Source organism: Lynx rufus, unplaced genomic scaffold (assembly GCF_022079265.1).
Source record: "Lynx rufus isolate CCGP_SWC_20201006 ecotype Redwood Valley unplaced genomic scaffold, mLynRuf1.p SCAF_18, whole genome shotgun sequence".
Taxonomy (NCBI): Eukaryota; Metazoa; Chordata; class Mammalia; order Carnivora; family Felidae; genus Lynx; species Lynx rufus.
In genome coordinates, this window is record NW_025814832.1 from 30864578 (window position 1) to 30875466 (window position 10889).

Consider the following 10889-nt stretch of genomic DNA (forward strand, 5'->3'; position numbering starts at 1 on the left):
CATAAGAACCTCAGAACGAGGAGATCTTGGACCTAAAAACATGGATGGGCTAAGAGGCTCCGATGATGGAAACAACTTAGTCCTGTTTCTAGAAGGAATAGAAGATGCAATTTTTGGTCTCTCTGGCCTGAGCCAGGACTGTTTAGGTAAACTGCTCTCCCTCGCTTTTCGGGCTGCGGGGGGGGGGGTGTCAGTCCTACCAGTTCAGTGGCAGCCACCTGGGACACATGACTCTTTCGCCAACCTTAAGTTGGGCTGTCTCCAGTGTGTTTTGATGGTGTTTCCCAGCCACTTTGACAGGCAGTCAACAGAGCCACCAAGAAGGGCACAGGTCCCGTGGCCAAGCGGTCTGGTTAAAATCCACATGCTGCCTTCCAGCTGTGTGACCTGGGAAGGCTTCTTAACAGCTCTGTGCCTCTGCTCCCCGACCTGAGTGGCGGGGCTGAGAACAGCAGCTGTCTCTTGGGGTTGCGGTGGTGACAGAGGGGCTGTGTGTGTGTGTGTGTGTGTGTGTGTGTGAGATGGGCTGAGGCTAGCACCTGATTCTTGGGGAGCGCAAACAGTTGTTAGCCCTTACTACCACCACCAGCTGTCTATTTTTTTAAATTTTTACTTAATTTATTGTTTTTATTTTTTTATTTTTTTCAATATATGAAGTTCATTGTCAAATTGGTTTCCCTTAATTTATTGTTTTAATTTACATCCAAGTTAGTTAGCATATAGTGCAGCGACGATTTCAGGAGTAGATTCCTTAATGCCCCTTATCCATTCAGCCCCTCCCCCCTTCCACATCCCCCCCAGCAACCTTCTGTTTGTTCTCCATATTTAAGAGTCTCTTATGTTTTTGTCCCCTTCCCTGTTTTTATATTAGTTTTGCTTAAAAACACGGAAGCTTCACGAATTTGTGTGTCACCCTTGTGCAGGGGCCGCGCGAATCTTCTCCGTGTTGTTCCAATGTAGTATACGTGCTGTCGTATATGTGTTCCAATGTAGTATATGTGTAGTATATGTAGTATATGTTCCAATGTAGTATATGTGCTGTCGAAGCGAGCACACCAGCCACCTCTTCTCATAGGAAAGGGGGAATCTGACATTCAGGATGGGACGCCCCAGGGCGTGGGCTCTGGGGGAGCTTTTGGACTCGGAGTGAGGGGTCAAAGGCCTACTGCCTGAGGACAGGTGCAGCCCACTCTGGCAGTGCACCTTCTAGAAGACATAGCAGAAAGAGCAGAAGTGAGATTGGTGGCTCTCTAAGTCCGAACTGCTGTCCTGACCGCCTGCCACCCGCCCCCCCCACCGCCATTGGCCAGCTGTGGCCTCTCCCCGCTGGGCTGGGTCCCTGTCTTACACTCAGGTCTAGAGTAGGACCTGGTTGGGCAGGTGCTGCATGATTTTGCAGCCCTAATGGGCCCAGGGAAGGTTTAGCGGTTGCCGTCCACGCAGCCCTCCCCTCTCTCTCCTTCCCTCCTTCTCTGCGTGTGCTCCCACAGAGGAGGCCGAGCTGGGAGGTCTAATACTGCCTGGTTAATGGCTTATAGATCGTTGGCGCATCAGGGCCGATGGAAGTGCCTGTTAAGCTTGGCATTGAGGGCCTGAGTCAAATGGCCCGAGACAGATTTATGGCTATCTTCCAGGCCACGCTGGGAAAGTGCTCCCCGACAGGACTCCAGACTCCCACGCACTGGGAAAACCCGGGACAATGGGGGGAGCCTTCCAGGGAGGGTACCCCCCAGTGCTGCTGCGGAGGTGCACGGCCTCGCCTGGGGTGTCGACACCCCTCAGGACTCAGGATGGAATTGCCTGAGGAGGAACTGAGGTCTCAGCAAAGGACAGATGTCCTCGTTCGCCTAGAAACAAGCCCAGGAAGACTGACTAATTAGCACTAATTTGGAAAAAGGCCAGACTGATCTAGTAACGAATAATAAATTCTGAATTATGTTTTAAAACAGGGTTTTACCACTCTGAATAAGCTGCAACAGACCCCCGTAGAAAGCACCCAGTGTGTGTGTGTGTGTGTGTGTGCGCGCGCGCATGAGAGAGAGAAGAGAGAGAGAGAGAGACCTTATTCTTGTCCTGAAGGAATTCACAATATGTTTGCGAATGGGTGATATACAATTGTATTACTTGGTATTTAGTAAAATTAAATTACCAAAACAGCGGAGAGAAGGTTCTTGGGGACCCACTCGAATGAACAGATGAATGATGTGTAATAGCCCACCCTGTTTGTGTGCAAACTGGCACTTTTGCTGGGCTTGTGTGCAGCTTTCCTGTGGGTTAAACACCTCCCGCACACTATGCTTCACACCTTCCTCCGCCATCGCATCTCCTAACCTGAGCGGCGAATTTCCAGCCTGCCACGGCTGCTCAGGTGGGCCACAGATCTGCTTGTCCATCAGGGGGACAGAGCGCATATGGGACTCTTGGATGAATGCGTTTGGGGCCCTGGAGTGAAATCTCCGTCCTCGCCCTAGGAGGCTGGGCTTTCCCAACTTGGAGAAAATTGCTAAAGGCTCAGGGACAGGTTCGCTGTCTTATACGGTTTTCAGAGCGGGGGTCCTCCCTTCTCTTGGGCCCTTTAAGAACCTCCCGGCATTCACCTCCAAGGAGGAGGTTTGGCATTTCCATCTCCTTGGCTGGCAAATTGTAAATTTGGATATGAGCAGAAAATATAGTGACATCAAGGTTATGCGGTCCCGAGCTGACAAGATGGATAGCCCTCAGCAATCCGGCGTTTCTCTGTCTCCTTTTGGTTTCTTCTCTCTCCACTTCTCTTTCTTTTAACCTTTTTTTAAAAAAAAAAAGAAAACATTTTTAGAGACTTTAATAACTGTGGAAGGATGCTGTAAGGCGGGCAGGGAAATCGATCATTTTTATTCGGTTGTGCGCGATAAAATGTAAGTTTGGGCAATAAATCTTCTTACCTGGAGGGGAAAGAACAGCATGCCTGGCCGTTAACACAACTCCCATTTTGAAGATTTTAATGAATGAATGAAACCCAGGTCTGAGTAATTGGTAACAATGGCTCCCACCTCCCTGGTGGGGACTCTGGGTTCTAGACTCAAGCTCTGCCTGGGAATGGGGCTTCACTTTTTCCTCCAATTCAGGCACCTGCTGGCTCCCAGTGTCCCCTCCCTCGGCTGGTATTGACCATCCTATCATTTCTAATCAATGACTCATCAAATACATATAAAGCATCCTCTGTGTGCGAGACACCATGCTTGGCACCAAGGAAGGTACAAATGAGTATGTCGGAGTCCTGGGCAAATTGTCCCCAAGAAAGACCGTCACTAGGATCTGGGCGGTGTCTGGGGTGGGGGAGGGGTGGTGAGTGATGGCTTGGCAGATGCTGGAGTGGGGGCATTTGGTGACTTAGAGAAGGCTGCTGGGGATAAAGGGAATTGGAATCCTTGCGCTTTCTCGGAGGTCTTGGGTAGTTCCTTGGGGTCTGGTTTGAAGCCAAAATCTGGCCCTTAGTAATGGGAAGTTGTGGGGGCAGAGGGAACTCTCTGATTTTCCAGCCTAAGTCATCCTCTGCTCTCACCCTTTCCAGAGACGTTAAGAATTTTTGGTGGGCTCTCTCCCCCACCGACTTGCCAGATGCTTCTCCACAGTGCTGGTCACCGTCCCCTGGGAGCATGACGGTGGCTGGAGGCAAGGGTCTTGGTATAGGCTATGGGACACAATTTCGGGGGCCAGGCATGTTAAACACATTCTGTTGGTCTTTTCTTCCAGCGTCCTAAACAGAAAGGCATGGGTGCTGCCTCAGTCAGCTCCAGCTGCCGTAACAAGCTACCAGGGGCTTAAACCACAGCTCCGGAGACCGGGAAAGTCTAAGATCGAGATGCCGGTAGATTCGGTTCCTGGTGAAGGCTCGCCTCCTGGCTTTCCGACACCTGCCTTCTTGCTGTGTCCTCACATGGCAGAGAGAGAGAAAGGTCTCTCATCTCTCCTCCTCTTCGCATAAGGACGCCCATCACGAGGACCCCACCCTCAGGACTATCTAAACCTAATTACCTCCCCAAGGCTCACCTCCAAATACCATCACACTGGAGGGTTAGGGCTTCAACATCTGAATGGGGGGGGCGATGCACCCACATTAAGCCCACAAAGACGCTGTGGTGTTAGGCTCTAGTTTCTGCTTTCTTCGTGGGTAGATCAGCAGGTGGGAGTCTAGAAAGTGTGAGGTGTTGTGTATGGAAAGGACAGGGAGAGACCTCTGTTGCCAGGTGGGGAATGTCTACCCCCTGCTCCTGCCCCACTGAGCCCGAGGCCAGAGCTCAGAAGGGTTTAGGGAATGCTACCCCTGCACCCATAACCCAGGGCACCTACCTCAAGTCCTCAGCTCTCCATCAGCTACCCTCCTCTCTGGACCCTTCCTAGCAAGGGCACCTCCAGGCCTGTCTTTCTCCCTGTGGCTCACCAGTGCTCTGGACTTGACCAACAACAAGTGCTTTCAACATCCTGGGTGCACACGTGGCTCTGTAAACAAAGACAGGGCATCCAATTACTCTGGAAACAACCTGTTTCTGTCTGCGGATCAGACTAGCGCTGTTCGCCTTGGGCATCACTACTGATGGATGTGAACTTTCCCCTTCAAGCCCCGCCATGACTCATGATGTGTGAGTGGGGAAGCCTTTCTTCCCCCAGGACCTGTGTGCACATAGTCCCACTTAACCCTCTACGTGGTTGGTCTCACGACTCCTGTTCTGAAGGTGAGAAAACTGGGGCTGGAAGAGGTGAGTATTTACTCACATCTCCCAACTTATAAGCGGTGGAGCCAGAATTTGAGGGCCGGTCGTCTATTCCAAGAGCCTGAGCCCTTCCTAGTACATCGAGGTGGTTGCTGTGTGGGGAATCCGCTTTGGCTGGCCCCCCATCCTCCCCAATCCTGAGGGCAGGATCCAGCTAGGCCTGAAGTCGGATTGGTGGGTCCGTCCGACATCTTGAAAAAAAAAATGGTGGCTGATTAAACGCTTCAAATTGACTCTCGCTTTTAAAGATTCCGCAGCATATACAAGTCAGGGGCATTAGGGCTGGAGTGTAACACATGGATATTTTGGTGGCTGGGAAATTCCCCGGTGGAAACGAAGCGAATACCCATTGCTAGAGATTCAGGTGAAAAAATTATAGTACATTTACACACTATTGCAAAACGATTCACTGAAGCTACACCAGAGCATTTTTACAACTTCCCTGGGCCATTGCTGAGTAAGAAAAGCGAGACACAAGAAACTGAATACCATATAATTCAGTAAAACAAACAACTACAAAAGCCCACCTGTACCCTTATAATAAGTATATGTATGTGTGTGTGCATGAAACATTATATACATATACGCATGTATGCACAGGTTAGTGTACATGATTTTAAAGAAAAATGTGGTGGGGCGCCTGGGTGGCTCAGTCGGTTAAGTGGCCGACTTCGGCTCAGGTCATGATCTCGCGGTCCGTGAGTTCAAGCCCCGTGTCGGGCTCTGTGCTTACAGCTCAGAGCCTGGAGCCTGTTTCAGATTCTGTGTCTCCCTCTCTCTGACCCTCCTCCATTCATGCTCTGTCTCTCTCTGTCTCAAAAATAAATAAACATTAAAAAAAAAAAAGAAAAAAGAAAAATGTGGAAGGACCCCTCCTGGGATATTAGCACGGATCTCCCCGCGGTTATGTGGATAAAGAAGAGAGAGATGGAAAGGAAAATGGAGCTAACAAGGCAAAGGAAAATAAGAGTACACACACACACACACACACACACATACACACACACACACATGCATATGACATTATTTATGCATTTACATTATTTATGCATTATTATGCATTCATATAAATAAGTGCAGGAAAACTTTTCAAAGTGTTTTTTCTAGAGCAACTGGGCTGTTACCCTCAGATCTGGGTGAATAAAGGAGAGAAGACAGGACCTAGGGGGACACAGGGCACTGGGCCAAGGCTGTGAGATGGAGAAGGCCAAGTCACAGGCTCTCCACGCCCTCCTCCAACCTAAAGGGAGGGCTTGTTTCCTTCTTGGCTTTGACTCCAGCAGAAGGAACTATGTGATTTGGGGTCTTCCCGAGCTGCCGCCTCAGAGGCTCCACCTGGCTCAAGGCTGAGCTGAACAGAAGGAGGGGGAAATACACTCTTTTCACTCTTGCTAGCGCTGGGGAAACCATAACATTATCATTCAAACGGGCCCCATTTGGAGAGCCAAGGGAGAGTTATTAAGGATTATATCAACAGGTACAAACCAGGCCTGTCCCTGGCGAACCTGGAGACAGGACCACGTGAGCCACAACACTTAAGTGGGGGAGGTGGTGTGGGGGGGTGTCTACATATTAAATTCCATCATCTTCTCCGAGCAAAGTGTTCACATATCTAGTGTCCCTGGAGTCTGGCAAAATGGAAACTACTCTTAATTATGGTACCGCTCCGGGGAGAGGGGAGCTCTTGGCCTCAAGGTCATAAACACATGATGAGGCCAAGGGGGACTTATGGCTGCTACAGGCCCTGCTTGACCCCAAACGTCAAAGCCCTGGGCTGAGCCTGTCTGGGATATCTGCCTGTGGCCTCCATGTGATTGGTCTGGCCTTCAGAAGATGGAAATAATCACCAAGTTTTGCTGCTAGGGCAATTTGAACCTGATGTGTCCAGCATCACGAGCTTGGAATATAAAATAAGTTGGGTGGCTCAGTCGGTTGAGCTCCTGACTTCGGCTCAGGTCGTGATCTCTCGCTGCTCGTGGGTTCAAGCCCCGTATCGGGCTCTGTGCTGACAGCTTGGAGCCTGGAGCCTGCTTCGGATTCTGTGTCTCCCTCTCTCTCTCCCTGTCCCCTGCTCACACTCTGTCTCTCTCTCTCTCTCAAAAATAAATAAACGTGAAGATTTTTTTTAAGTATATGCCTAATATCCAAGTTCAGTGACCAACGTTCCATCCAGCCATCTCAAGGAGGTTTTATTCCTCTACCAGTGTCCTTACTTAATTCAGGGCACCCACATAGAAACTGCAGATTGGACCAGGGGAGGGAGAAATGGAAGGGAGGTGAGAAATTATATTTTCTGAAACCGTCTACTAATCTGAAACACCATGATTTAGGGCTACACGCTGCACTTTCCTTGGCTATGGGAGGAAGGCTATTTTATTTTATTTATTTATTTATTTTAATATATGAAATTTATTGTCAAATTGGTTTCCATACAACACCCAGTGCTCATCCCAAAAGGTGCCCTCCTCAATACCCATCACCCACCCTCCCCTCCCTCCCACCCCCCATCAACCCTCAGTTTGTTCTCAGTTTTTAACAGTCTCTTATGCTTTGGCTCTCTCCCTCTCTAACCTCTTTTTTTTTTTTCTTCCCCTCCCCCATGGGTTCCTGTTAAGTTTCTCAGGATCCACATAAGAGTGAAACCATATGGTATCTGTCTTTCTCTGGATGGCTTATTTCACTTAGCATCACACTCTCCAGTTCCATCCACGTTGCTACAAAAGGTCATATTTCATTTTTTCTCATTGCCACGTAGTATTCCATTGTGTATATAAACCACAATTTCTTTATCCATTCGTCAGTTGATGGACATTTAGGCTCTTTCCATAATTTGGCTATTGTTGAGAGTGCTGCTATAAACATTGGGGTACAAGTGCCCCTATGCTTCAGTACTCCTGTATCCCTTGGGTAAATTCCTAGCAGTGCTATTGCTGGGTCATAGGGTAGGTCTATTTTTAATTTTCTGAGGAACCTCCACACTGCTTTCCAGAGTGGCTGCACCAATTTGCATTCCCACCAACAGTGCAAGAGGGTTCCCGTTTCTCCACATCCTCTCCAGTATCTGTAGTCTCCTGATTTGTTCATTTTGGCCACTCTGACTGGCGTGAGGTGATATCTGAGTGTGGTTTTGATTTGTATTTCCCTGATGAGGAGCGACGTTGAGCATCTTTTCATGTGCCTGTTGGCCATCCTGATATCTTCTTTAGAGAAGTGTCTATTCATGTTTTCTGCCCATTTCTTCACTGGGTTATTTGTTTTTCGGGTGTGGAGTTTGGTGAGCTCTTTATAGATTTTGGATACTAGCCCTTTGTCCGATATGTCATTTGCAAATATCTTTTCCCATTCCGTTGGTTGCCTTTTAGTTTTGTTGGTTGTTTCCTTTGCTGTGCAGAAGCTTTTTATCTTCATAAGGTCCCAGTAATTCACTTTTGCTTTTAATTCCCTTGCCTTTGGGGATGTGTCGAGTAAGAGATTGCTACGGCTGAGGTCAGAGAGGTCTTTTCCTGCTTTCTCCTCTAGGGTTTTGATGGTTTCCTGTCTCACATTCAGGTCCTTTATCCATTTTGAGTTTATTTTTGTGAATGGTGTGAGAAAGTGGTCTAGTTTCAACCTTCTGCATGTTGCCGTCCAGTTCTCCCAGCACCATTTGTTAAAGAGACTGTCTTTTTTCCATTGGATGTTCTTTCCTGCTTTGTCAAAGATGAGTTGGCCATACGTTTGTGGGTCTAGTTCTGGGGTTTCTATTCTATTCCATTGGTCTATGTGTCTGTTTTTGTGCCAGAGGAAGGCTATTTTAAATGGCATAGAGAATCAGACTAACACAAAATGAAGCAGAGTACAGAGGTCGAATTGAGGGAAAGACCCTGATGATTCTGTTCAAGCCCTTAGATCAAGCCATGCCTGAAGCCCACTCCTCAGTGCTGCAGACAGAATAATCACTCCCTAAATTGCTCATGTACTCATCCTGAAACCCTGTGAATATGTTACCTTACATGGCAAAAGGGACATTACAGATATGATTAGGTTCGGGATCTTGAGATGGGAAAATCATCCTGGCTTCCCCGGGTGGGCTCGGTCTAATCACAAGGGGTCTTTATAAAAGGCAGGCAGGAGGGTCAGAGTCTGAGAAGGAGAGGTGATGACAGAAACAGAACTTAAACTGACGCCATTGCTGGAAAGGGGCCACGAGCCAAGGAATTCGGGCATGTTCTCTGGAAGCTCAAACAGGCAGGGAATGACTTCTTTCCCGGAGCTTCCAGAAGGAACGGAGCCTGGCTGGCATCTTGATTTGAACCACATAAACTCACTTTCAGACTTCTGAGCTACCTCCAGAACTGTGAGACAACACATTTGCGTTGTTTTAAGCCACTAAAACGAGGCAGTTTGTTACAGCAGCGGTAGAAAACAAACATACCCAGCTTCCCGATCGCTGGGGCCACGTTAGCTTGTGTTAGAGTTGGTTTTCTGTCATTGGGAACCAAAGGATCTAGACTAGCCCACCAGCTGCAGGGAGACTGGCACCCCTGTCTAGGGTAGCCCCATCATGCACTTGCTTCCGGGTCTGGCACCAGAAACTGGAGCCGTGGAAGGCGCACGGGGCAGTGCCGTGTCACTGCCTCCTTCCACTAATGAAGAATCCCAGCAAGGCCCGGGTAGGTCGAATGACTTCCCTGGGGCCGCAGATGAGTTTTCTACCGTTCACAGGCTCTGGAGCTGGAGCCCACGGACGGGCTGCAGTGGTTGGCGTCCCTGGGAAATCCCAGACAAGGACACGGGAGCACGGGAGCATGTGCATGGGGGTGGGGAGTGTGGGGGTATTCGTCCCTTGGGGCTCCCTGGGGGTCCAGGACCCTGTGTCCCTGGGACTGCCTTTGCAGAGGACGCTGGGGGGGGGCAGCTTTGACCTGTGCCTGTGCCCCTGGGCTCTACGTCCATCGCCCCACACCTTCCCGATGTCCCTTCACCGCCTCACATTTCTCAGTGGAGGAGCCTGGGGCTGCTGGTGAGGCCCATCTCCCGGGATGACGCCAGGCAGACACCATCCAGCCGCCCAGATCTGATTGTTTTGAAAGCTTTGCCAACTTACAAAGCGAAGGCCCCATTTGGTGATGAGAAAAGCAATATTGTGGCAGGGACGTCTCATTTCTTTGAAAATCAGCGGTAAGTGAATTTGCATCCACTTAGTAGTAAATATGTCTGGCTGGCCCCCTCTCCAGCTATTGCGAGGGATTTAGATGCGCGCGGGTCTGCCTTATTATTTTATGATGGAGAGCAGGGGGAGACGGAGAAGGGCGGAGACAGCCGGGGAGGGAGAGAAAGATTAAGAGCCGTTTCTTGGGGAGGAAAAATTGAGGATGGGAAGTTTCCGCATGTTTTGCGAGGTTTCTTAGCTTGTGGCTGGGGCGCCGGGGAATCAAGGTGGGCAAATCATTTCGGGAAAAGGACTAGGCCTCTTTGGTCCCGTGCGTTATGATTTAGAAGGCTCTGAGGAACCCTTGTCATGCCATGCCCTCTAAAACCCTCTTTAAAATTCAGCAGGGAAGGACCAGAGAAAAGATATACAGGCCTTCGTAGAGAGCAGGGGAGCGGGAGACGTTTGCCAGGACGCCGCGGAGGAGAGGGTTCCATGCAAATCTGTTTAAATCCCAGGTTGGTAGCTGCTGGGAAGACGAACGCTTTATCCTTTTTAAGAATAAAGTGGACACTATCTTTTTCTGATTGGAGAGAAGCCAGTAACTGAATGTTTTATGATCTCTGCATAGGAACGCCCTGGTTGACTCTTCTCTTTTCACTTCTGCTGCCAGGATGGAGCCTGCAGGGGAAGAAAGGAGAGCAAGATCGCCTCCACAGCAGGATATGGAAGAAGGCCATCGGCATGTGATTCCCTAAGCGGGAACCGCTGACTCTATCCGAAACGGAGCCGCCGGGGAGAATCGAGACTAAACTTCTTACCTCGGCCTTCAAGGCCCCTTTGATTTGATTCCCAGCTTCTCACTCAAATGAAAGCCCAGAAAATCCCAAGAGAGTCTTCTTTCTTCACCTCTGTTTCTTTATCAGTGGAAGTTCTTCGCTGCTTCTTCCCTCTAGGTTCACTGTCAGGCTCAGGTTTATTCTTTCTGTACAACACCGGAACAGTCT

The 10889-nt window shown here is 49.3% G+C and overlaps 1 pseudogene; it reads right to left on the reverse strand.

The window, feature by feature from the left end:
- Nucleotides 1-878: 878 nt before the first annotated feature.
- LOC124513707 (uncharacterized) lies at nt 879-977 on the reverse strand (annotated as a pseudogene).
- Nucleotides 978-10889: the final 9912 nt, after the last annotated feature.